At 37.9% G+C, this 26,797-nt stretch overlaps 2 pseudogenes; both read left to right on the top strand.

The window, feature by feature from the left end:
* The window catches only part of LOC101705436 (phosphatidylinositol 4-phosphate 5-kinase type-1 alpha-like), a 121,654-nt pseudogene extending 114,306 nt beyond the window's left edge, over positions 1–7,348 (top strand).
* A 17,359-nt stretch (positions 7,349–24,707) lies between these two features.
* LOC101707393 (protein lin-9 homolog pseudogene) lies at positions 24,708–26,168 on the top strand (annotated as a pseudogene).
* The last annotated feature ends 629 nt before the right edge of the window (positions 26,169–26,797 follow it).

Below are 26,797 nucleotides of genomic sequence, written 5' to 3'. Positions count from 1 at the left end.
TGCCCTTCTATGGTATTCTGAATGACCACATCACACCCTCCAGCATGTGTATGCCCACATGCATGCACACTTCTTTCAGAGTGACTATAACAGAAAACATCCCTGTCCTTGCTCTTCCAAGAGTCCTACTTATGCCTAAGAAGCTGAGAATTTCTACAGCCCCCTTTCTACATAAGATTTCAGGCAGTGATGCCCAATATGAAGTGTCGCCATTTGGTTTAAACCAGCTGGATTGTTAGATCACATTGCATGGATTTAAGAACATTGCATGGGTTTAAGACATCATTCTACTACTTATTGGTTGTGTGATTCTGGATATGTCACTTAATCTCTCTAACCCCCAGTTTTCTCTTCTTGTAAAAGGATGTCATTTTTAACTACAACATAAATGTGTTTTAAGAACTAAGCAAACTTAAAATGTTAAATAGTAATATTACCTTTCATCTCTTTGTGTGTATATGCAATTATAGACATGCATATGTATATACACTTGCTAAAGCATTACAGTGTACACAATGTATATGTATTTAAATATGCATCAGTATATCTACATATGTTCATAAACATAGCACATAAAGAAATATAGTACATATACATTACATATGGAATATATCAGTGGTCACCAAACTTTTCTGTAAAGGTTAGAGAGTAAATATTTTAGAATTTGAAGGTTATAAGTTTCTCTCTCACCTACTCCTGTCTGCTATAGTAGTACAAAAGCTACCATAAACAAAGGAGCTTGGCTGTACTCCAATAAAACTGTATTTACAAAATTAGTGTTAGATCAAACTCAACCAATAGTCTTTCCAAACCATGGTATAGATAATATGGTAGTATAAATGCTCCATATATTCTGTGTGGGTATATGCAAACACACACACACAAACATATGGCTCAGATATGGGTTTTCTAAAGTTCACCTTGGTATATTCTTATAAACTTGTTGAATGTCTACATGTTTTTGCTAAAGGGCCTTGCGATAGCACTTGAAGACTGAGGCGAGAGGATTATGAGTTCAAGTTCTGCCTAGGCAACTTAATGAGACTCTGTCTCAAAATAAAGGGGAAAAAAAGGCTAATGCAAAAGAACTAGGTTCAGTTCCCAGTGCTGAAAAATAAAGGGCCAAGGGGGAGACTTCTGAATGTTCACTCAGATGAACCTTGGAGAAATGTCTAAGTATTATATTTGTAATGGAGATTGTTTTTACAAAAGATAAATTCTTTCATTGTTGCTGCATAATTTGCCAAATGCACATTTTTTCAGTATCCTAATGATGAAAATATTTCCTACATTGGTATTGATAATAAAAAATGAATAATATATAGTAATAATAGTATTCACTTTTCAATTATTTTTTATTATTTTTAAGCACACACTAGATGCTAGAGACTGAATTAAGACTTAGATGTACTTTACATAAACGATAATACCTACAACATAAATTGATGTTCCCCTAATTTTAAAAATGAAAACATCAGTTTGCCTAATAGCTATTCACACTAAGAAAGAACTGATGCACAGTACAATTCTGTTTTCTATTTATACCATCATGGTATTATGCAGTTTTAAAATGACCACCTTATTCCTTAGACCTAAATTTGCTCCCTGTTCTCTTCACCCGATTAGTCCATTTTGGATTTGAGGAAACTGAAGCTGAGAGAAGTATAATGACTTGTCCAAGACACTTCAGTTAGTGAGAAGAAGAGCTCAGGTACATTGTCAACTTTTACGTCTGAATGAATGCATGATAATTCCTTGTTTCAATCAGTGCTTCCAGTTTAATTCTATTCAGTTTAATTCTACCTATCCAATGTTCTAGAAAGGTTCATTAAGCATCAGACTGAGGATTCTTTGGAAGTCACAACACCTGCTGAAAGAGTATTCTCTTAAGCCCTCTTTTTATGTTCCTATTCTATTTATTTCTTCTTTATTCAAGTAGCTAATCTCCCCATGATTAGTATGTTGAGTAGAATTAATTCAAACTCTTGGCCTGACCTTGGACTCTGGTCCTTCTAGCCAGGTCAGTCTCTCTCTTTGAAGCCATTGTATTTCCCTCTCAGCACCTCCTCTCCCCTCCAGCCTGGAAACAGTATATTAACTCCATAGACACTTATATGTGAGTCTCTGCTCTTTGTGGTTAAGTAGTCCTTGGATGAACATTATTTCCCAACAATTAGCATGCTGCCCTTGCCATGATGTCTTTAGAAAGAAAAATCATCATGTTGAAGAAATCAAAACATTGAACTTCTTGCCTGTTTTTCTGACTAGTGATTGAGGCATTTATATTCTTGGCATTACTGTGCTATATTAATTTAAATATATCAAAAAGAGTTTAATTGAATTGTTAAAGTCTATATTATAACTGAATGGATTAATGTATTATTAATTTATAGGAAATAAATATTTCCACAAGGATTTCAGATATGTTCAGCTATTAGTTGTTTTCTATATGAAAAACATGCAAAAATAGTCTTGAACTTTAAAATGACTAGTATTTACACTTACAGTAAAAAAATGTTTGTTTCATGTATATTAAAGAACAAATTCAACTGTCTCTGTATTTCTCTGCTGCAATAGATTTATTTTGTCAGAATTTCTGCAATTTTGTCAGAATTGTACCACAGTCACTAGTTTTGGCATTGTAAACTAGACTTTTCTATCTATACTGCTAATCTAGTTTAACCTTAGGCTGTACTAAAAGAAAGCTTGTCCCTCTGGATAGAGGGACCTGCCTGTATGACAGACAGCACACACCTACAGCTCTAACAGCCACCCAGAAGGCAACTTGTAATATTCTAAAAACCATGCATATGAAATAATCAGAAGTCTAAAACAAAATAAACTCACTTCCTCAATATTATCTAATTCTTAACAAATACCATGATGCATCTTTAGTAAATATATATTCCCTAAGGTTACATGATGATTTTGAAGGAAAAGAAGCCACCACCACCCCAGCTCCCACCATCATACTGTGTTATAGAGGGCTTCTAGCTTTGCTTCCTTTATTAGCTTGCCTGTGTTATTTGTTTGTTTTGTTATGTATAGATACAGATAGACAGACAGATAGATAGATAGCACCTTTAAATATCATTAGTTTGGTATACATTATTTTCTAGTCTTCCAATTTTAATCATAATTCTTTTGACATTATTTTAATTATAAACAAAGTTTTTCTCTTCTGTTTCCTAACAATGTGAAATAATTCCTAGCATCTAATATTTCATTGAAAAGCATCTTGAACTATACTATATGCCCTTTAGTTTCTCACTCTCTTTTATGATAGGAATACATTATACTTCAACATTTTGAGTATCAACTCGCATACAAACCAAGCCTTGACATCACATAATAACAGTTATCTAAGTATTTATTCTATATTCTATTAAATATTTCTTGAATTACTACTGAATACAAGGCCTTGTCCTAAACATTGATCATGCTGTAGTAAATGAAACATGGTACCCTTTCTCGGAATTCATAAACCAATGAGAATGATTAAGAGTAATCAGAGTAATACATAAACATGAGTTTTAAAGTTGTGAAGATTTCCATGGGAAAACATTCTGGGTACAGAGACATAAAGAATCACTTGCCTTAAACAGACAGGAGTATGAGAAGATTACATTGAGGTGTCACTTGCACTGAACTAGGATAAGGAATTACATCTCGAAAATCCTAAGTAAAGAGCTTCGGGAAAAGACCAGTCTGTACAGTGGCTGTTCCCAATGAAGAAAAGAGCTGGGCATACTTGAAACATGAAGGAGTCCTTGTTGGCTAGGAAACAAGAGTGTTGGAATGAGGAGATAAGGATGCAGAGGTGGGCAGAGACCTTTTAGCTTATGACATAGGATATACACTAATTGAGGTTTTTTTCTAAGTGCAAATTCAAGCTTTTAGAGACTATTTTAATCAGGGAACAAATACCTCCATGTATTTCATATGTAAAACTCATATTATCATCATTATGATTGTTGGAAACAGACCAGGCCTGACAACCATGGACACAGAGAGGCCTGTAGCTGAATGGCTTCTCTAGAATGGGGTGGGGGTGGGGGATCACATTCACTTGGACAGGACAGTGGCAAAGGAGGAAAAGGTAGCTAAATTCAATAGATACTTTGGAAGCAGAATTCATAGAAGTTCTGAGAGACTGGATGTAGAGAATGGAAGGAAGAGGGGAAACAGAGACAATGCATCTTTATTTGGTTTGAATAAAGTGATTGTGTGAGGCTGAAACTTTAAAAAAAGAATATAAGAGATTAGAATCACAGAAGAAAAAGGCAGTGATTGTTGTCAAAGACATTTTCTTCCAGTGCATTAAGTACTAGGTGAAAATAAGTTAACAAGAGGCACTGTAGTTTGAATCTACACATTAGCACCCAAGATCCTACTTCTTTAGTCACTCTGAATCATTTAAAAAGCCTTTCCACAACTCTGATATCAATAATTACAGCCATCAAAAAAAGTAAGGAATTTTTTTTGAATGATCTTTTAACAGGCCAGGCATATAAAGAAGGATAAGCTTGAGACATTTCTAGCTACATGGATGCACCTAGAGACCATACTCTAAATGAAATAAATCAGACACACATGTTTAAATATCACATTGTTTCTCTGGTGTGAGAAACTGAAAGTGAAAATAGGAAACAAAATGTATAACAGATATTAAGAAATGGGGAGAAAATGTTCAATTGAGAAAGGGAATAAGGGAGGAAGGAGGGGAAAAGGAAAGAAGGGACCAGGAAAAAAAGAGAGAAAAGAGTATGGAAACAAAGCTTTTGTAAAAAAGAAGAGGAAGAGGCAAGATATATCATGTACAGGTACAAATTCCCTATATGAATGTTATCATTACATGTATCTAAAATGTACCAATAAATGTTTTGCTTCAAAAAATGGAAAGACCAGGCATGGTGGCACAGGCCTACACTCCCAGCAGTAGGGAGGCCAAGACAGGAGGATTGCCACAAGTTAGAGCCCAGCCTGTACTACATAGTCCAAGGCCAGCTGGAACTACACAGCAAGACTCTGTCTCAAAAACAAAACAAAACATAAAAGGATGAGGACCTGTTTAGAACAAAAGTTACATTAAAGGGGCTCTGTCCGACTGAAAGTGAGATGGTATAAGACCTAAAAGAAATGACAATAGCTGATTACAAGTCATAGAATTAAGTAAGAATCCATAATTCTATCTTGTTATAAATAAATGAGTAAATAAATAAGAAGAAAAAAACCCTTACTGTAGAATTCCCATAATAAATATAGAATGAGAGCGGACCAGTGGAGTTCAGCGCTAAACAGGCCGTGGCTGAGGAGGAGAAGGAGGGGGTGGCTTCTCCAGGGCTGTTCATGCCTCAGTTTCCCTTTAGGTGTGGTTTGGTCCAGAAACAGAGTCCCAGAGCCAACTTGGACCTACTGCCTCCTGAAAGGCGAAAGGGTCTCCAGGGGAGAGAGGTCACAGTCGCTGAGGTGGAGTGAAAGGGACAAATGGTACGGCCCTGAACTGATCCCGAGCTTGTCCGAGAGAGGCCCCGGAGGGAGCAGAAGGGCAGGTCCTAGAACCGAGATTTGATTCTGAGAAGAAGAAGCCCTAACTGAAAGGAAGGGAGCAAAGCTGTTGGGGGAGGCGGCTGCCAAGATGGCGTCGGCCTCCTCTGGGCCGCGGGCGCTGACCTCAGGCTCTCACTGTGTTGAACTCAGTATCCTCCTGCTTCAGTCCCAGTGCTCAAATCACAGCAGCAGCAGCAGCATCTGGAATCAAGACACCTGTGACATCTGAGGTGCCTTATGTCACTGGCATGACCATCAAGAAAATAGGCCACCAGGGATTTAGCGCAGTGGTTCCGGCTCCTGCCTTGTAAGCGCAAGGTCCCAAGTTCGATCCCTAGTACAAAAAAAAAAAAAAGAAGAAGAAGAAGAAGAAGAAGAAGAAGAAGAAGAAAAGAAAATAGGCCACCAAAGTGTTGATTCTTCAGGAGAGACAACATATAAAGACACCGTCGTTGGCTTTGAAAGGCGCCATCCAGTTAGGCATTACTCACACAGTGAGGAGTCTGAGCACCAAACGGGAGCAGGAGGTCCTCGCAAGACTTCTTCGTGGTGGAGAGAATCTTTTTTCCCAGTGAAGGGAGCAACTTGACGCCTGCGCTTCACTACCTATGCGCCTGCTGCCTTCCACCACTTGCGGGAGCTGTTTGGCATCCAGCTTGGTGATTACGTGTGCTTCCACTGCAGTGAGCCACTGACTGACCTCTGCAGTTCTGGAGTTAGTGGTCCGCTTATCTGTGTGTCCAGCGATGACGAGTTCATCATCAAGATGGTGGTGCAGCATAAAGAAGCAGTTCCTGCAGAAGCTGCTTCCTGGGTACTGCATGAACCTCAACCAGAATGCTCGCACTTTGCTGCCTAATATCTATGGACTGTACTGTGTGCAGGAAGGTGGCAAGAATATTTGGATTGTGTTGATGAACAGTCCCTTACTATAGTCGGTCAAGATGGACCTCAAGGGCTCCACCTACAAACCGTGGGCGTGCTTCTCAGAAAGAGCAAGCGAAGCCTCTGCGGAACTTTGAAGACCTGGACTTCCTACAAGACATGCCTGATGTTCTCTTCTTGGATGCTGCCATGTACAAAGTTCTGGGTAAGACCCTGCAGCGTGACTGTTTGATGCTTCAGAGGTTCGAGATAATGGACTATATAGCCTCTTGGTGTCAATCCACAACATAGATCCTGCACAACGGGAGCCCTTAAACAATGATCACAGTACACAGTTAACACTCGTAGACAAACTTCCCAAAAGGCTCTATATTCCACAGTATTGGAATCCATCCAGGGCAAGGCTGGAAGAGGTGGCACCATGGAGACCAATGACCACACGGGTGGCATGGATCCCTGCAATAGTAAAGGGGAAAGGCTCCCGTTTCATATTGGCATCACTGATATTCTGCAGTCTTACAGGTTTGTTAAGAAGTTGGAGTACTCTTGGAAAGCACTGGAGAACACAATGTTCAAGAAGATTCCCCCTGAAGCCCTCTCCTTCCAAAAAGTTTCGGTCTGGCTTATCTTTTTCTCAGCCAGCAGGCCCCAGCGGCAACTCCTGCATTACTTACCAGCATTGGTCCCTGAGGAGCACAGAACACAAGTGACAACAAAGAAAGAAGTGGAGCCAGACTGCCACCTTGGTCATCCTGATGTTTTACCTCAGACTCTACCTGTGGAGGAAGTCAGTGAAGACTCACCTGTTTCTAGCCCTGGTTTCTCAAGTGTAGTTGGAGAGACTTTACAAGTACTAACTACGAGTTCAGCATTGGAAAATCTTGAAATTGCAGAAGAGGAGTTCCCTCAGTGAACAGCTTCAGAAGACGTGAAACAAGACTCCACTGTCTCTGTGATATCAAGACGTCAGTACTTGCTCAGGAATGTTCATTTTTCTTCTTGGTCATCAAAAACAAACAAATAAAAAAGAAGTTTAATATGGAGCTAGGGGAGCTCTCTATCTCCTTCTTGAGGAAGAAGCAGTTCTTCCCCATCCTCTGAGTGGCTGGACAGTTGAGGACAGCAGCAGCCCTTCCATTGCAGAGTTGGCTGGTGGGGAGTTCTGACAGGCCAGCCTTGGCTTCCACAGTTGAGTTTCTTCAAACTCCCATTATTTGTGCTGGAATTGGGCTCCCTGGACTTTGTGGTTCTCCTCCCATCGTGCACCTTTCACCAAGAGCTGGACTCTCGTTTCCTCAGGACAGACTGCTGGTACAAGATCCCCTGTTTTCCTCCCTCTGATCCCTGGAGGAAGACCCCCAGAATTGTTGTAAAAGGGTTTTGGGGAATAAGGATATTTAACCATCTCCATCCTCCTTTTTTCTTTAAAAAGGACAAGAACAAAGAGCACACAGCACAATTTCAAACCTTTAGATCAAAACTCCAAAAGTCAGAGATATTTGTTCATAGGGTTCCCAGAAATGAACCCCAGTGTTTGAGAAATGAAAATGTAGTGGTTGTTCTGCCAGCAGCAGCTCCTTTTCAGCTCCTCTTAGGATGATGACATTCTTAAGGCTGAAAGGAGGAAAAGACTGGGACACGGAGCCATCTCTGCCCCCTTTGCTAAAAACAATGGGGCTACTATGGGCTAGACAATGAGAACACTGACTACACAGGACCCCACTCACTGCCAGAACATAATAGTTACTAATACTTTGCAGTTTGAAATATATCCTAGTCATTTTTATAAATATGAAGATCTATCAAATGAATTTTAGACCATTCTTCAAAGGAGAGCTCTTTGTTCTTCTTGTCTTTTCTGCTATTTGTGGAGCTGAGGTGGACAGAGATACGTGTGTCTGTTGAACAGGCAGTCCGTGTCAGTGAGGTAAGAGAAGGTGCTCTTCAGCTCATGGGAGCCAGCAGACATTTGCCTCAATGACTTCATGGCTATGCCCATGCCCTGTTCCCGCTCTTCATGCAGGGAATTTGGAAAGGGGGCCCAAAAGCCCTCTCCTCCCCATCTCTGAGTTGTGCTTATCCATCTGATCGGTCCACTGATGTCAGGGGAAGAAGGTAGCCTGGTGTCTGAGGCAGGTTGTCGAAGTCCAAGAGTCTTCTCTCCATCTCACCCAACTGTGGTAGTTGGTTTACCTGTAACCCAAGTAACTGTCTATATTAGACACCCCCAGCCAGTTTCTGGCTCCCTGTCTTTACTGCTATATTCTTTTTTATAAGAAGAAAAGAAACAATTCTTGCTATTTTTTTCATAATTTACTATTTATAGGTACTGCATAGTGTTTATTTAGAACATAAATAGTGTTTTATTTGAAACAGAGATTTGTAAGGAGTGGGAGGGAATATTTGAGGGGAGGTCTTAGGGAAAGGAATGGGGATTCAACATTTTTCTGAAGTGTTACAATTTGCCTCTACTTTGTATTGTTCAGAAATGGCAAATGCAATTTAAAAGTAATAAATGTCTGGTTTTAATGTAAATAAATTAGTAATGATAGCATTAGAAAAATCACTTGACAATCACCATAGTAATAGTTTGCAATCAAAAATAGTTTGCAATCAAAAATCACTTATGGATACTAAAATTCTTGAGTAAATCTATGAATCTTTGATGAGAAAAAATACATTAACTTCACACTAAAGTACCTTCATATAAAATATAAATTACAAAGAAAATAACAAATTTTTAGTAATGAAAATTGACAAAGAAAATGTGATACTTATACAGAGTGGAATACTACTCTGCCATGATGAAGGATAAAGTTGAGTCATTTGTAAGAAAATAGATGTATTATGAGACCACAATGTTAAGTGAAATAAATCAGACATGCAAGTTTAAATATCACATGGTTTCTCATACCCAAAAAATTCAAACTACAGATTAAGTGAAGAGCAAAATAAAAGACAGATAATGAGAAACAAGGAGATAGATTATTTGCAGAAGGGAAAGGGGCCAAGAGATGGAAGGAGAAGGGAGGGAGAGGAAAGGAAGGGTATCATAAAGAATTAAGATGTGCTAAAAAAAAACCAAAATTAAGATGTGCTACGTACAGGTACCAATGACCCACAATGAATACAACCATTATGTACTGCAAACATGGGCTAATAAAACAGTTTTTAAATGAAAAGAAAATTGACAGACATCTCCTTAATTATCCCTAACCTTAACCTCAACAATAGTGATGACATCAACAACATGCACCTCCTGAATTGAACACTGAGAAGAAAACAGCATTACTTCCATTACATTCTTATCAAAATGGATGGCCTCAGTCTGATATAAGGAAACAAACTAAAATTGGGGAATATTTTGTAAAATAACAAGGACCATATTCCTTAAAAGATAAAATAATGAGACACCAAAAATGACTGTGGAACTATCCCAAGTTAAAAGTAAAATAGATATTACAACTAAATACAAATTTGTGATCATGGGTCCAATCTCATCTATCTATATCTACATCTATATCTATTTCTATTACATACATAATACATATTTTATTTATAAACATAACGTGTGTATGACAATTCTAAAATTATGATATTGTGGTCTGCAGATTAGAAAATACTATTCATCAACATTCATCTCCTGATTTTGATTTGATTCTTACAATATAATTTTATAAGAAAATGTTCTCATTTTCAGGAACTACTCACAGAATTATTTATTAATTTAGGAATGTCATTTAAGCAAGTTACTTACAAGCATTTGAGGAAAAATATCATATACAGACAGATATAAATAAAGTATATAAGTAAATAGATGAATACTGTGCAAGCAAGTGTGTCTGGATATTAACATTTAGAGAAATTGTATGGAAAGTATATGGCAGGGGGTATTTAGCTCAGTGGCATCGCTCCTGCCTCGCAAGCTCAAGGTTCTGAGTTCGATCCCCAGTACCAAAAAAAAAAAAAAAAAGAAAGAAAAAAGAAACCATTCAGACTTAGTAACCAGACATAGAATCCCCATATCCTTTTTTTTTTTTTTTTTGGTACTGGGGATCGAACTCAGGACCTTGAGCTTGGAAGCCAGGCAGTGGCACCACTGAGCTAAATCCCCAGCCCCTGAAAGCTTTTTTTTTTAATTTGATGTTTTTAAAAGAAGATTATGAAAACAATGGACCGATATTCCTTGTAAATGCAGACATAAAAATCATAGCAAAAATGCTAATAATGTATATGAAGTAAGATGTGAAAGGACTATACATCATGACCAAGGGTAGATTTATCCCAGGAATTTAAGGTGGGTTTAGCATGTAAAAAAATGAATGTGATAAACTCTATTAATAGAACAAAACTGGAAATTAAGAACAACAAACATTTGACAAAATACAACATCCTTTCATGATAAAAACATGTTAAAAACTAGGGGTAGAAAAAAATTTTCCTAATCTGATTAAAGAAACCACAGAAAACCACAGCTAACTAACATCATGCTTAATGGATAAAATGTGAAAGTTGTTCCCTAAAAACAGGAACAAGACAATGATGCCTGTACTCAACATTTTAAGCAGGATTATACACATACAGTTTCTAGTCAAGGCAATTACTCAAGAAAAGATAAGAGCCAGGCATGGTGGTGCACACTTCTAATCTCAGCACTTGGAAGCCTGAGGCAAAAGGATTGCCATGAGTTTGAGGCCAGCCTGAAGTACTTGGTGAGACCCTCTCCCCCACCAAAAAAAGATTAGAAAGAACAATATAAAATTATCTTTATTTTCATATTATATGATTTGCTATATAGAAAATGCTAGAAATCTGCTAAAAATTGTAGAAATAACAAATGAGTTTTAAAAGTTGTCAAAACATAAGATCAACATACAAAAATCATTTGTAAATCAATCTACAACAAATGAAAAATCTGAATGAAATTAACAATCTCATTGAAAACAGTGGCAAATAAAATAAAATACCTAGAAAATTTTGACCAAAGAAGCACAAGCCTTGTGCACTGAGCACCACAAAATGTTGATGAAAGAAATTAAAGGAAGTGAATAAATAGAAAGACACCCCAGGTTTTTAAATAAGAAAACTTAACCTGCTAAGATGGCAAAATTTTCTAAATTAATATGCAAATAAAATCCCTATTGAAATTCCAGCTTTTTCTCCCCAGTAAAGAACAAGCTGCTGCCTAAATTTCATGAGAATGCAAGGGAGACAGCTGAGACAGCTGACACCAGAAAGCAGAGTTAGAGGATTCAGATTTTGCCATTTCTAAATCTGCTACAAAACTGCAGTAATCCAGACAGTGTGATGCTCACAAAAGAGGAGATATATAAATCAATGGAATAGAATTGAGCTTCCAGATAAACCCTCACACTGAAGGTGAACTTTACTCAGGATGCCAAAATGAGAAAATAATGGCATTTTCAAAAATGACATTCAGACCACTGATCAGTCACATCCAAAAGAATAAACTTAGACACTCTCGCTTCACAATATGCACAAGTATTAGTGCAAAATGGATAAAAGGTCTAAATCACAGGGAAAATTATAAAACATATAAAAACATAGGAATAAATCTTTGGAACAATGGATTAGGTAATAGTTGGATTCCTAGATACAAATATGATAGGGCCCTGGAAGTATAACTTAATGGTAGAGCATACGCTCAGCTTGCATGAGGACCTGAGTTCAATCCTCAAAACTACAAAAAGCAAGAAAAAGAGCCAGGTATGGAGTTGCACACCTGTAATACCAGCAGTCAAGGAACTGAGATGGGAAGATCACAAGGTGAAGCCCAGCTTGGCCTACAGAGTATACCTTCCCTCAAAAGAGGGGAGAGAGACAGAGAGAAGGGGGGGGGGGGAGGGAGGGAAGGAGGGGGAGAGGGAGGAAAGGAAGAAAACAGAAGAGACTATTAAAACTAAAAACTTTAGTGCATCAAAAAAGTAAAAATATACAGAGTGAGAAAAATTTTTGCAAATCATATATATGATAAAGGCTTCATTTGGAACACATATACATAAAGCATTACTCTCAGGAAGTGTTGACAATGTCACAACAAAGACGAATTTGTACTGAGAGTTGAGAGTTGTACTAAATAATGGGGATTGGCCTTATGATTTAGCCTCCTATAAAGATGGTGAAAGCCCTCTCCCCCACATCCACTTTAAATTGGAATAAGGAGTACTCTATGACGGCCTTGTTTTATCCGACACCTGTCAGTTTTCTGACCCAAGCTGCTATTTTCTCCATCTGATCACTGTCCTTTGAACACAGTTACCTCCTAGTTTGTGCTAGGCTCCTTGGGCCTTCTTCTCCTTTCAGGTTATTGTACTCATTCATGCTCTGCCTCTACTTTGTTCTTCCAATATCTGTTTGGTTCTCTCTTCTATTTCTTTTGTTCTCAAGTATCATCTTTTCAGTGAAGTCCTACATAATTGCTCTGTTTAAAATCTTCATTCCTATCCTCTATCACTATTTCCCTTATTTCTTACTATTAACTTATCATTTTTCTGCTATATGAAATTGAGATACACATTTTCTGACTGTATTTTTGGTACAGGGCTTCGAATTCGGGACCTTGTGCTTGCGAGGCAGGTGGCGGCTCCACTGAGCTAAATCCCAGGCCCTGATGTTGAAATATATGAAATTAATAATATTCAACCATTTCCTTTTTTTTGTATTAAATTCTTTTATTGGTACATTGTAGGTATACAACACAATTACATTTCTCACTGGGAATTGTACCTTTGCATAATGCATCTTGGTTCTTATTTTTTCCCCATTCCTAGCCCTCCCTTCACCCCCTCCACCCTTCCCTATTTACAAAGACTTTATTTCCATTTTTTCTATTTCTCATCATTTTTCCTTTCCCTTCTTTCCTTTTCCCTGCCCCTGCCACTACCCATACCCCTTTGGACTTTTTCTTCCTATTTTGCATTATCGATTATTCATTCTAATCATTGCTACATTTTAGGTATACAAAATAATGACATTCATCATTGGAAATTTGCACCTTTACATAATCTCTCTTGGTTCTTATTTTTCACCCTTGCCCAGCCCTCCCTTCAACCCCTCCAGTCCTCCCTATTTATAAAGATTTTGTTCCTATTTTTCCATTTTCTCATATTAATCCCATTCCCTTCTATCCTTTCCCCTAGCCCTTCCACTTCCTTCCCCTTTGCCCCATTTCTTCCTATTTCACATTACCTATTATACATTTAGTCCTTATTTACACTTTCAGTTTCTCACACCAGAGAAACTATTCAGCATATAAACATCTGTGTCCTATTTATTTCACTTAAGAGTATTGCCTCAATGTGCATCCACTTAGCTATAAATGTCTCTAATTTCTCATTTTTTATGGCTGAGTAGTACTCCACTTTATTAAAAAAATCACATTTTCTTTATCCAGTCTCCAGTTGATGGGCATTTGTGCTGTTTCCAAGTTTTAGCTATTACAAAGTGCGCTGCTATGAACATGGGTGCACATATATCACTGTGGTATGATTCTTTTAATTCTTTGGGGAAGATCCCCAGCAGTGGGATAGCAGGGTCAAATGGGACTTCCAGTCCTAGTTCTTTGAGGTATTTCCATACTGATTTCCACAGTGCTTGCACCAGTCTACACTCCCACCAGCAGTGGACCAGGGTTCCTCTTTCCCCACAGCCCCGCCAGCATTTGTTATTGGTTGATTTCATGATAGCAGCCATTCTTTCTGGAGTGAAGTGGAATCTCAGAATTGTTTTCATTTGCATCTCTCGAATGACCAGTGATAATGAACATGTTTTCATGTATTTATTTGTTATTGTCTGATTTCTTATTTAATTTCCTCTGTGAACCATTGGTTATTCAGAAGTGTCTTGTTCAATTTCCATGTGTTTATGAAATTTTTTGAGTTTCTTTTGCTATGGATCTCCAATTTCATCACACTATAGTCTGATAATATACAGGGGATAACTTCAATTCCTTTGCACTTACTTCAACATGTTCTATGTGTGAATATGTGGTCTATTTTGGAGAATGACTCATGTGCAGTTGAGAAGAATGTGTATTCTGATTTTGTGGGGTGGAAGAATCTGTAAACATCTGTTAAGTTCACTTGTTCAAGAGTTCGATTGAGTTCTAGTATTTCATTAGTTATTTTCAGTCTAGTTGATCTATCTATTTGTGACAGTGGGGTGTTGAGGTCCCCCACTACAATTGTATTAGTGCATATATGACTTTTCATGTCCGTTAGTATTTGTTTTATAAAGTTGGGTGCACTAGTGTTTGGTGCATAGATATTTATGATTGTCATCTCTTCCTCTTGGATTCTTCCCTTTACAAGGATGTAGTGTCCTTCTTCATCTCTCTTAATTAGTGTTGGTTTGAAATCTACTTGATCTGCCAAGAGGATAACTACTCCTGCTTTTTTTTGGGGTTCCTGTCACATGGAGTATTGTTTTCCACCCTTTCACTTTCAGTCTATGAGTTTCCTTTTGAATTAAGTGTGTTTCTTGTATACAGCATATTGTTGGATTTTGCTTCTTGATGCATTCTGCCAGTCTATTTCTTTTGACTGGTGAATTGAGACCATTAACATTGATGGTTATAACTGAAAAGTATTGACTTGTCATTTCCATGACTTTTTCTGTTTGTTGGGTTCTCCCCCTTTACATTTAATTTCTTGTCATGCTAGATGGGTTCATTCTGCTTTGCTTCCTGGGGTTGTGATCCTCAATGTCTGTTCCTAGGATATTGTGTAAAATTCTTTGGAGTACTGGTTTGGTATTCACGAAGTTCCTAAGGTGCTCTTTGTCATGAAAGTATCTTATTTCTCCATCCATTTTGAAAGATAGTTTTGCAGGGTATATCACTCTGGGTTGGAGGCTGTTTTCTTTTAGGGCTTGGAATATGTCACTCCAAGCTCTTCTTGCCTTGATGGTTTGTGTTGAGATGTCTGCTGTGATTCTGATGGGCTTTCCTTTGTATGTGATTTGTTTCTTTTCTCTGACTGCTTGGAGAACTTTGTTCTTCTGCTGTGTTTCTGGAATCTTAACAATTATATGCCTATGTGTAGATTTTTTTTGATCAAGGCTATTTGGAGTCCTATATGCCTCACTTATCTGTATGTCAAGCTCTTTTCCCCTGCTTGGGAAGTTTTCTGCCATTATTTCTGTGAAGAGATTTTTTATATCATCTCCACTCTCTCCTGTTTCTTCACTGAGCCCAATCAGTCTTATGTTATTCTTCTTTGCATTATCTAGCAGCTGCTGGATTGATTTCTCATGTTCCCTTATAATTTTGAAGCAATTATTCTTTTCCTGGTCACTAATTACAATCTTATCTTCTACATCTGAAATTCTGTCCTCACACTGGCTCATTCTGCTGTGTAGACTTTCAATGGAGTTTTTCATGTCCTGGAAATCTATTTGCATCTGTTTTATGGATTCCATTTGTTTCTTATGTTGGGATTCCATCATGTTCCTGAACTCCTCTCTAGATTTATTAATCATGTGTTGCACTAGGGGCACAATTTCTCCTGTTATCTGAGAAATTATTTCTGATTTCATTTTTTCCAGATCCCCTTTTGTTGCCAGTTCAGTGGATCCAGGTAATTGAGTATCAGAGTGTTCCATCTCATTTCCCTTTAGGGTTGCTGTAGGTGATCTGGAAGTCTGGTTTTGAGACTTATTTATGTGTTTTCTCATTTTGACTGGGCCAGAGAGCTGTTAGCACCTGCATGGATTACCTTCTCTGAGCTAGATGAGATGGGCCAGGGGCCACGAGCAGCGGTAGGGATGGTGACTCAAAAGCCCTTTCCTGTGGACTGGGAGCAGCAGGAGGGATGGTGGCCTGGAAGACCCTTCCTCTGGACCAGGAGCAGTGGGATGGCAGCTCAGAAGCCCCCCCTCTGTGCCAGGAGTGGTGGGATGGATGGTGGCCTGGAAGCCCCTTCCTCTGGGCCAGGAGAGGCAGGACAGAAGGTGGCCCAAAAGCCCTTTCCTCTGGGCTGGGAGCATCGGGAGGGATGGTGACTAGGAAGCCCCATCCTCTGGACCAGGATCAGTGGGATGACGGCTCAGAAGCCCCTACCTCTGGGCCAGGAACAGAGGGACTCAGTATCTTGGTCTGGTGGTCTGGTGTCCTCTGCGTCTTTGTAGTGTGGAACCAGGTGGCTGCCTGTCTGCAGTGGGGTGATTCGGTGTTTTTCACATTACTCTATTTAACCATTTCTTAAACAAATGATAATTTTTATGGGTCCATGAATAATTTATTTATTTTCTATATTTTCCACTAGATTGTAAACTCTGCTACTGATTAGTGACCAGTATAAAACAAGCATTCAGTAAATAATGACTGAAAGGCTGAATAAATGAATGAATGAATGATCAATCTGGAGCATTCTATTATGTGACAGAGAAAGAAAAATTCTAAAGAATCTAAATGTGAGAAGAGAAGAGTCCAAGATGGTCCCAATATATTTAGAGAAATGAAGAGTGAAGTTGTCATTTAAGAATTGGAGGTGGTGCCAGGGATTTAGCTCAGTGGTTCCACTGCCTGCCTTGCAAGCTCAAGGACCTGAGTTCTATCCCCAGTACCAAAAAAAAAAAAAAGAATTGGAGGTGGAGAATGGGAAGAAATGTTAGGGTTCTGATATGGCATCCAGGCTGGGAGAGATGTCTGTTAGGTGTAAAAGGGGTGAAATCAAATGGAATATTCAATATAAAATCTGGAATTCCTAACCCAGGGACTCTTCTCAGGAGTTTATCTTTCAATCTGGAGAGAGGACTGGAGTCCAGAAGTATGTAAATGTGTTTTAAAAGAGGAGAGGTAAAAGCACTCTTCATGCTGATGGGAATGATCAAGTGCACAGAAATTTTTTTCATGAAAATTATACTTTTACTGTGTGAGTTATTACGAACAATATCTTGTAGCCTCAGTTTCTACATTGGTGAAATGCAGGGATGAGAATATAATGTCTAGGATACAACATTTTATGTTCTGTGATTTAAAGGATTAGTTTCCATTATTCTTGTGCCTGTTTTGAATCACTTGATTTAGAAATGGAATTTTCCTAGACTGTGGTGGATGGTACAGTACATGAAACAAGCCTTATTCCTTATGTTTTCAGTATAGGACACTTCAGCTTTTGTTCACTATCTTTACTTTATTCCTTATTTCTTCTTTGGAATGAATCCCAAAGAACAGTCAAAAATGGTAAGGTTTTTTATGTTGTATCAGTGTTGCATTAAGTAACCTGGGAAAGAAAGCCCATATAACTTGGAGTGTAGACATCCCTGGTTAGACAGAAATTCTCAGGGCAGTTCTGTTTGAGATAAGGGAGATGACAAATTCTTTCAATGCCATAACAGCATTTTTCTCCTTTGGTACTGGGGATTGAACCCAGGGTCTCACACATATTAAACAAGTACTTTACCACTGAGTTGCATCCCTAGCCTTTTTAAATTCTATTTTGAGACAGAGTCTTATTCCATTGCCTAAATTGCCCTTGAATTTTCAATCTTCCTGCCTCATACTTCTAAGTAGCTGTGATTACAAGAATATCCCACCACACCCAGCTCATCTTAGCATTTTTGTATGTACACTTCTAAATTCTTCTGCATAATTGTTATTGATTTCATTGAAATCTGTTCTTAAAGCCCAGGGCATCTCATTATTACCACTATTGAAAGACAGTTTGGTCATGACTACATTGACTAAAATGCATGAATATATAAAAATAAATGAATGTTTATGGGAAAAGAGAGAGCACAGTGGTCACCACTTCACCACCAGCAGTAACTAGGATACCAAATTCTCTAGATTCAAGGAAAGAATTGAACAATTATCCTTTATGAATTATATTTTAGATAATCAAAAAGATATAACTAAAGAGTGAAACCTTATAAATATGTATAACTTAAAATATATAATAAGGGCCCTGGGAATATAGCTCAGTAGTAAAGCACTTGCCTAGTATGGGAGAGGCCTGAGGTCTGACCCTCATCACTGAAAATTAAACCCAAAAAAGTGGCTAAAAAATTAGAAAAACATTTTCAACCCCCAATAAAATAGTTAATAAAAAATGAAAATTTAACGCTAACATATATGAAAACAAGACTGTCACCATGTGAATTTCAATGAATTTCGTATCAGGAAAGTAGTATAACCAAAACATATACTTCCTAACTTGCAAAATGTGAAGTGTCCAGTAACACTTATGAAGTTTGCTTTCCAGAAATGGTGAACTTAATTCTACTCAAATCTTTAGATCTAACTTCCAATTTTGTGTCAGTGTCAGGGAGGACTGATAATTTAAATGTTAAGATAATCTCAAAATGTGGAACATTCACAAGACCATAGATCTAGTTTGTTCTATAAACTCCAAAGCAAAAAAAAAAAAATTTAAAGATTAAAGACTAATATACAAACGCAATAAGTAGATATGGTTTGGGTATTCATTTGAATAAATCAACTCATTTAAACAATCAGTTGAGACATCTATGAAATTTGAATATGAGATAGCTATTTAATGGTGCCAAGGAAATTTTATTAAATTTAGTAAATGTGGTAATGACACTGTGGCTATATTTTCAAAAATCCACATTACTTTAGACATATATTCTGAATTATATTGGAGAAATGCCATGATGTCTGGAATTTGCTTTAAAATTCTTCAGCAGCCAGCCAGGCATGGGAGGAGCCAGGCACAGCACTTGGAAGGCTGAGACAGGAGGATCACTGTGAGTTTGAGGCCAGCCTGGGCTATGTAGTTCAAGACCAGCCTGAACTACTTAGTAAGACATTGCTCAAAAAAAACCAAAAAAAAATTTTTTTAATAGAAATAAAATAAATAAATAAAATGCTTCAGCAAAATAGAGGGAAGAGAAGAAAGAGGAACGAGATGGAAGGATGGAAAATTCTTGAATAATTGTAGGATCTAGGTCACTAGGATATGGGAGTTCGTTATAGCATTTCCTTTGTTCATGTTGTATAATTGAAGATTTTTATAGTTAGAGTCAATTTGCATTCAATCTACTCTTTCCATCCATCCTTTCTCCTAGAAAACCCCACCTTTTTCCCTTTTCCTTATACCTTCAAGACCAGACACATAGGACAGCTCACTATTGCTGGCTGTTTGATAACACATGTTTTCACGTGATATTTTTGCTCCCTAAGACTACTTCAAAACTTCCTTGAGATCCCTTAAATCCCAGCTCTACTATGAGCCTTGATAATCCCAAAGTGCTAAACTACCTTGCACCTCAGGGACTATCCATCTCCTAGTCCTTTTGCCACTTTCCTTTTCCTCACATTACCCTCACTCCATTTATAGATCTGTTTAAATATTGCCCCATAGAAAAGTCTTCCCCTAGTCAGCCAGCCACAATGAAATACATCTGTCATTCTAGCAGTCTAGGAGACTGAGGCAGGCTGAGTGCAACTTCAAGCTCAACCTGGGTAACTTGGTAACTTAGCAAAACCCTGTCTCAAAAAAAGAAAAAAAAAAGGACAGAGGATTTGAACAGTGTGAAGCCCTGGGTTCAATCCTCAGTACTGCTAAATAAATAAATAAAATTTTCTTGTTCCTGACTTCTTCCATCAACAAACCTCTTTATCCTGCCTTACTGTAGCCAACTAACACAGTATATGTATGAGCTTGCTTATATCTGTCTCCCCATTAGAACATTGGCTCCATGAGAGTGATTGTTGAGTGGTTGTATAGTCACAGTCCCAAACAATGACTAGATCATAGTAAGAACTCAATAAATATATATCGAATTAACAAATAAAGTGTCACTCTTCTGTGTTTTCTTTACTCTTTCAGTTGAGTTAGGCACCTCATTTGTGCTATCCTGGCCCTTTTTACTTACTCTTATCTTAGTATCCTTCACATCACAGCATTTTTGAAGCTCTTAACATATTTCTAGAAGACTAATAAGAAACTCTAAAGGAAGGAATAGTGATTATTCATTATGATGATTCTAACAGTGACAGGCACATAGCAGAGTCTCAGCAATTACATGTTGAACAAAAGAAGACAAATTTCAGATCTTTGCAATTCTGATCTCCTTCATTCTTAAGATTTTTTTCTCAAGAAACCATAATTGATGGGGAGATGGAGGTAAGATTTTAAGTTGCAAATTGCAACAGGCAACTAATTATCTTCCTGCACCAAGGAAATTAAAAAGTGATTATACCAATATTTTTTCCAATGGCTACATCCATGCTACCATTGTAAGTTATGAAATGTAATAAACAAGATATTAAAAGATGTGTGTCAAAAAAAAGTAAGAGAAGAGCAGGAAAAGTTTGATCTAATCTTTGAAGTTGAAGATGTACAAACTTCATGAGCCACCAGTTCTGCTGTCACATATCCCCCCATAGAGAAATTAGCACATACATGCACCAGAGGCATGCATAAATATATTCACAGCAGCATGGTTTGGAATAGCAAAAACTTGGAAAAGTGCAATTTTTTTTTTTTTTTGGTACTGGGGATCGAGCTCGGGACCTTACGCTTGCGAGGCAGGTGGTAGAACCACTGCGCTAAATCCCTGGCCCAGAAAAGTGTAAATTTTATCAATAGAAGAATGTATAAAGCAACAGGTGCATATTCAGGTAATAAAATAGTCTTTATCAGTAAAATTGAATGAACTTCAGCCATTCCAGCCATGGAGACCAATAGTTCTCAAGTGGATGTAATTTCCCACTGGGGGATCACTTATCAATGTCAGGCACATAAATGTTATAACCACAGGGCACATTACTAGAGTCAAATGGGCATAGGCCACACATGCTTTTAATGCACAGGACAGCTGCTCACAACAAAGAATTATCCAGTCCAAAATGTCAACAGTGCTGTTGGTATTCTGACACTTTCAACCAAAAGCCCCCTAATCTTCATTTCTAGGAATAATTCAAAAGCAGTTATGTAGCAAAGAGCTCAACATCCTGGATAGATCTCTACACTTAATGAAAAAAGTAGAGTTTCAGGAGTGGAGTTATTAAAAACATGAATCCAGTCTCAGATTTTATTTGAAAATGGAACCAATATTAACTTTTAAGGTTGTAATTATTTTGAGTATATTTGACCATCACAGAACAATTGTTCATCCAAACAAAATATAAGTGCTCCTATTTGTTCAAATACAGATTTTTCTGCAGATTTTGTTTAATGTTTACATTGATAATTGCCACAAAGTCAAACAATACAATAGCAACCTCCTATGGGGCCCTTCCCCAAAACAGGAAGTCAAGAGTGAAAGAATGTTGTAAGAGCATTATATGAATCAAATGAGACGTGCACTTTACAGCCAGCGGCACAAAGGTTGACTTTTAGTTTTCTTTCATGTTGACCTGACCTTCAAATAAAAGTGAACCAAAAAGTGAGAATAGAAGAAGGCAATTACTAGAGTTTGAAAATCATCTTAAAATTAAAGAACACAAGAAAAGGACCATACAACCCTGAGCTTGAATCCCCTGTTTAACCATGTGTTCCCTTTCTCATCTCCAATCTCAAACTTAATGAGAGAAAAGACTATCTCCATTACTTCTGGATTCATTAATAAAATGCCTGAGACTGGGTAATTTATAAATTACAGAAATTTATTTCTCACAATCCCAGAAGCTGGGAAGTTCAAGGTGGAAGTGCTGCCGATGTAGTGGCTGCCAAGGGCTCCTTCCTCACAGATGGTGCCTCACACTGGACGCCGAGGGCTGCAAAGGCGAAGCTGGCTTCTGTCGGGCTCTCTCACAAGGCACAGCCCATCTATCCCAGCTGGGCCCCGCCTCTCAATAGGATCACACTAGGTGCTCAGTTCCAACATGATTTTGGAGGGACATCAACAAAGATCAAGAGGTGGAAATAAAACAGAAAATGAGTGGTTGAAAGGATAATTCTCTAATGATTTTCAACCACTTTGGTGTGGGTAACTGTAGGACTTAATTGGTTGAAGGGAAACAGAGAACAAAGCAAACATAAAAAGGAATGTGGGAGCCCAAAAGGTGAGTAACTCTTGTATGGTCTAAAAATACCTTGAAAGGGAAACTCTAGAAACTCTAATGTTGTTTTGCTAATGTCCACTTGATGCTAACTCATATGCTAGCCAGGACAGTGGAGGACTGAGGAGAGGAAAGGACAGGCTAACCAGTTCCTACGAGATGCATGGAAAGGTTAGCTAAAAGCAGACAGTGCTGTTCCTTTTTCCATCCCCATGCCCTACTGTCTCCTCTGTCCCTCACTCCCATTCGCTAAACAGAGCCCTGTCAAAGTAGCCTGAATCAATGCTTGACAGAAACAGTTTGTGGGTGGTCAAATCAACTCCTTTTCTATACTTCCTAGGTAAATACATTAAAACCTTGTAACAGTTATGTTCAAACAGTTACATTCAAATATTTTGTGTAATTATACATTAATGTAACCTCAGTGAGAGCCAGGCCCGATCATTCTTATTCACTCCTCCATAGCTTGCATTCCTCCTAGCCACTCCTCCATAGCCAGCACTGACAGTACCTGACACATAATAGATGCTCAACAAAAGTGTGTCAAATGAAGAACAAATTCAAAGAATCCAAGAACTACAATTCTTGTCATGAAGAGAAGACAGAAAAATAGTTATAAAATACATGATATTAATCAAATCAATGATATAGATACAGATCAATGACATAGTTTACTCTGGTATAAGAGAAGAAAGATTTCTGTTGTTCTACATCTGAAAAACAAGTATTAGTGGCCACTCTTCTACAATACATGTGAAACTAGCAGTTGTTTTCAGTTTGGTCTAGAGAGCTACTATTGCTGGTCTGCCAATGACTAGAAGTTCACTGTCCAATACAGTAGTCACTTGCCACATATGGCTACTTAAATACAAATTAATTAAAATTAAATGAAACTAAAATGTATGTTATTCATTTCCTTTGGCCACATTTCAAGTACTCAATAGCTACATAATCTAGAATCTATCATACTGAACAGTGCAGAAATAGAACATATTCATCACCACAGAAAATTCTAGGCTGAGAATTAAACTCCGTGGTTCCAGCACCTGCCTCAAAAGTGCAAGGACCTGTGTTCAAACCCCAGTACCAAAAAAAAAAAGACAAAATTAACAAATGATGTTTCAAAAAAATTCTATTATTCATCTCTTAATACTGTACTGCATTACAACATAAAAGTACTCAGACTGTTACACACACACACACACAATATTGTGCTACTTATCAATCCATCTTCTAGAAAAAACAGATCAATTTTCTTTCTGATGAATCTCATTCTTTCCCAAATGCAGTACTTGCATGTATTAAGTTAATACCAATAATTTTCTGTAATTAAATGCACATGAATCTAGCAACCACTGGAAAACTCCAACACCATTTGAAACTTACTTACCATTTGAAACCCCAACACCATTTTGTCACTTACTTTTATCCTATGAACCCAGCATTACCTTTTCAAGTAATATCTGTGAAATCCAGATATTTGTGGAACTCCACATTTGTCTTTCAGGGAATATCTGAAGATCTTGCAGCTAGCTGGCAATTCACCTTCAGAACTGGCTATGTGCTAAACATCAGTAACACAGCTATCCAGCCACAATCAGCCAGTCGAACGTGCATTTCATTTCTAAAGACCCATAGAAGCATTTTTACTCTAACTGGCATGTCTGTGGTTTAAAATTCTTCCTTAGACACTGCATTTCCTGAGGCTAATAGAGACTGATTCAATAATTAGATAAAATCTGCATTTTCCCAAATCAAAAGCAAGCTAAATGAAGTTTATTTAGCTAGAAATCTCTTGATAAATTATAAAAAAGTGAGACATAAACAGGGCAAACAGCATTGCATAATAACTAATTACAAAAATAAATGACTTTTTGACCAAATTAGAGGTTGATTTAAAAATTCATTTTACTTCCTGGAAATGAAAAATTAAACAAAGCTCAAAACATAAAAATATAATGCATTTACATATATATATATTTGTGTGTGTGTGTGTGTGTGTGTATCCCTCAGTGTACTATGCCATCTAGATCTTAATAGCTGTATTTTTTTTTAATTCAAAAGGGAATGAGGGATAGACTACGAGTAAATTTGGAAATTTGTTCAACTCATCCTTACCTCTTCTGGGGCGGAGCTCGACCAGTTGCCTGATGAGAGCTCTTCAGCAAAAGCTCTCATCAGTTTAAAAGAGGGAAGCTTATCTAACACGTGGAATGAAAAGTACAGTTCTTTACAGAAAACCTCTGTTTGGAAAGGCAGGAATACAAGCCCTGCTGTTGAAATGTCTTTCGGAAATTCAAAACGAAGCTGACTCTTTTCTGATGAAGATGATAGACAAATAAATACAAAATCACCTAAAAGAAACCAGAGAATTGCAATGGTTCCAGAGAAATTTACAGCGACAGTGTCAACACCAGGTAGGAAAGCTTCACAGAAGATTGGTTTTTGATTACGGAACCTACTCAAGCTTCCAAAAGCACATAAATGGTGTATATATGAGTGCTTCTATTCAAATATAGATAAACCACTTTTTGAGGGTGATAGTGATTTCTCTGTATGTCTAAAGGAATCTTTTCCTAATTTGAAAACAAGAAAGTTAACAAGAGTAGAACGGGTAAAAATCAGGTGGCTTATGGGAAACCCACGGAGATGTTCTGCGTTTTCTGAGGAAGAGAGATAGCATTGAAACAGAAACGGCAGAAAATAAGGCTCTTACAACAAAGGAAAGTGGCAAATGTTTCACAATTCAAAGATCTCCCAGATGAAATTCCTTTGCCCTTGGTTATTGGAACCAAAGTTACTGCACGACTGCATGGCGTTCATGATGGTCTGTTCACAGGACAAATAGATGCTGTGGATACTCTTCATGCTACTTATAGAGTGACTTTGGATAGGACAGGGTTTGCGACTCATACCATCCCTGACTATGAAGCTCTTAGTAATGAACCTCACTGAACCATGTCAATCGCTGCCTTTGGACAGAAACAGCGGTCATCTGGATTTTTCATGACCCCGCCGCGGTGACATTATACTCTCCGGTCTCCAGTTCCAGACAGTGACCCTTTATTAGGACAGTCACCTTGGACAAGTAAAACTTCTGGCTCTGACACTGAAACATTGGATGGTTTTCCAGTAGAATTCCTTATTCAAGTGACTAAATTATCAAAAATTCTCATGATTTAAAAGGAACATATCAAGAAATTAAGGGAAATGAACACAGAAGCAGAAAAACTGAAATCATATTCTATGCCCATTGGCATTGAATTTCAGCGGAGATATGCAACAATTGTTCTAGAGCTTGAACAACTGAATAAGGACCTAAACAGAGTCTTGCACAAAGTTCAACAGTACTGTTAGGAGCTTGTTCCAGACCAGGGGCTGCAGCCCGAGGATCAGCCCACAGACCTGCGCTGGCGCTGAGAGGAGGAGGCGCAGGAGATCGTCCGGCTCGCCAACACCTCAGCCGGACAGCCCTGGGTCGAAAACGAAAGCCTCACAGATAGTCTCCCGGCTTACAGCTATCTTATTACAAATTAAGTGTCTAGCAGAGGGAGGAGACCTGAATTCCTTTGAGTTCAAATCACTTACAGACTCATTAAATGATATCAAGAGTACAATAGATGCTTCTAATATCAGTTGTTTTCAGAATAATGTAGAAATCCATGTTGAACGTATTCACAGTGGCTTGATCCAGATGAGAAACTTATATGCCCTCGCAGTGAATAACACCGACAGAGACTGAGTACCGACTGAACTGTTCCAACTGCATAGAACACTGGTTTTGAAAAGTTCTTTTCCTTTGTATAGGCTCCCAATGCCAAATAACCTAACTGCTGAAAAATAAGGGAAATTTAAATCTCTACGGCATTTTAATGTACTGTTTGTTAAACCAGCATTGCTGATCAGCATATATTTATTTTTCTTCTGTTATTCATATGCAGTAGGATTGCTTATGTTTATGTTTATGAGCAAGTATTTTTAAACTGAAAATGTCTATAATATAATTTCATGGAAGAATATGTTTGCCTTTTCTTTTAATGTGCATGAATTTAACCCAACACATGGAGACAACTACTGCAACGGAGAGCATGAAGAAACATGGCCTTTTTTGCAGAGTGGTGAATGCAGAAATTCCACCTGGAAAAGGACCATTCTGGTGGAGTTAGCTGATCACCACCTCAGTCTTTAGGAGATAGTCAGGTGGCATAGGGAGCTCTAGTTTAAGGAAGCCACCTGGAGTATGAGTGGAAATGCGGACTTTAGAAGTATATGTGATGGGCCAGGGATTTAGCTCAGTGGTTTTGCCACCTGCTGCACAAGCGCAAGGACCAGAGTTCTATCCCTGGTACCAAAAAAAAAAGAAAACAAAAA

The sequence above is a fragment of the Heterocephalus glaber genome, unplaced genomic scaffold, assembly GCF_053883595.1.
Source record: "Heterocephalus glaber isolate CG9 unplaced genomic scaffold, H.glaber_assembly_v1.0 deba00000122, whole genome shotgun sequence".
Taxonomy (NCBI): domain Eukaryota; kingdom Metazoa; phylum Chordata; class Mammalia; order Rodentia; family Bathyergidae; genus Heterocephalus; species Heterocephalus glaber.
The sequence above is the reverse complement of the archived record's forward strand: the minus strand, read 5'-3'. Positions and strand labels throughout refer to the sequence as shown.